Below are 1,964 nucleotides of genomic sequence, written 5' to 3'. Positions count from 1 at the left end.
ACGCAACGTTTTCAGCGACAGGAGAGCCGTGAAAAGTCGCCTTTCAACCAACCGCCTCCGCTCCTACCGAACTTTACGCGATTTCCCGTCTTGACCACGACGTCGTTCACGTCCAGTCCCGACAAGCACGCCTCTATCAGATCCTTGGTTTCGGACGGTCGCATCGATTCTCCCCGATTGTAGCGGAGGAACGTGCATCTCATCGTCCGCATGAGCAGTTCGAAAAACGGATTATCTGATCCGTATCGTTTACCGTCGAACGTCCATCCGAAGGTGGTGCACGACGTTTCCCTGTCGGCGCATCCGACGAACCGTCGCCAGTCGTCCATCGATGCCAGCGTACGGTCCAGCGTCTCCACGTCCGTGAAGTCCTCGAGTCTTGCCATCCACAATCGTTTTGCCGGGTGGTGGTGGTGGTCGCCGTCGTCAATCGTCATCAGTCTAGACCACCGGACGTGTACCGATTTTAACACAGAAATCATTTTAAACATTTCCATGACTACTTTTATTTCAGGTTTCGTGTTTTTGTTTTTAAACGGTCACGTAAACCACCTCTTTTTCTTTTTTTTAACTTAATTTTTTGTCTTTATCGAAAAACATTTTCTTAAATTTAGCAGTCAATTTCGTTTCCGGACTTGACTTGGCGGACGACGACGATATCAAGCCTTCCAAAGTTTCCACGATGCCGGCAATCTCTGCATCTTGTTTCTTTCGACGAAGAAGCTTTAGGACCTCTTGCACGTGTTCTACCGGCATCTCCACCCAATCGACCGTCGTTGCTCTCTCGTGGTACGCGGCACTGTCGTAAATAGTTTGTCAACACAGGTACACCCGCTTTCGTTCTTCTATCTTTGTCCGACCACGGGGCATGTTCCAAGGGCAAACGAGCATCCGTTGCACGCGAGCAGGTGCCAACACGGTAAGAACACCGTGTCCCACGGAAATTCCAAACATATCTTGCAAACTAGGCTTTCGTCCAAGTATTCTTTGCAATTTGCACCCTCTTTTATCACGGTCACGAGTAGATTGCGTTTGGTCAGATCGAAGATTCCTTTGTTGTGTTCGATGTGACGTTGCACCACCGCATTTATAGTTACGTCGTCGTAACCGAATTCGCGAACGCACATCACCGTGTCGGCGCGTTTCTGCAAGCCCGCTGTAACTCTTTGGTACCATTCGCAATTCACGTTGAATTTTGCGTGCTCGTTCACCGGCACGTCGGACGCCTTCCATCCGATCAACTGCAGGTTGCAATGGAAGCAGACGGCGAGGTCGTCTTTCGCGTAAAAGAATCCGGCCAATGCCATAGTCGTCGGCGTCGGACTTTTGTGAGGCCATCCGTTCTCGAAGCTGGAAACGCGCACGGCGAGTTCGGCAAAATCGGGTTGATGGTGACATTTTTTTTTTACTTGGTGAGATACCGTTTTCTTTTACCGCCCGATCTTTTGCAGCACATCGATCTGTTGACCGGATCGACGTCGACTAGTTCCTCGTCCGTCAAAGGCCTGTTTCGAAGTATCTCGCGATCTCGATGCAGAGTCTGCAAAGTTGGGGGTCGAAACTGTCCACGTGCCGCAGTATCGTGTCCAGAAAGATGCGTCCGGTTGCACGCAACGAATCGACGGTCTGAAATTGCGTGTTGCAGCAGAGTGCCGGAGAAAACAGTTGAAACTTTCGCGAACGTCCGTCTTCTGGATAACGGATCGTGAACTTGACCGATGGAAAACGATCGTTACTGTCAACCGTGAGCGACTCGGCAAGTTTCAGACGTTCGACCACCGTAGACGGTAGACTTCGTATGCCGTATATCCGTCCGGCGTGATTCAAATTGTTGGTTGAAGTGTGCATGGGAACGCTCCTGCGTTTCTTCCACACCAACGTCTGATACAGCTGATAGTTCAGAGAGGTTTTGGTACGCAGGTTGAAATTTCCCCTCGTCGTGATGTTCGTCGATCCGGTAGAGG

This window comes from Anneissia japonica, unplaced genomic scaffold (genome assembly GCF_011630105.1).
Source record: "Anneissia japonica isolate Jap-2015-1 unplaced genomic scaffold, ASM1163010v1 scaffold921_len549748_cov171, whole genome shotgun sequence".
In the NCBI taxonomy this organism is placed as follows: Eukaryota; Metazoa; Echinodermata; class Crinoidea; order Comatulida; family Comatulidae; genus Anneissia; species Anneissia japonica.
This window is presented reverse-complemented; position numbering follows the sequence as displayed.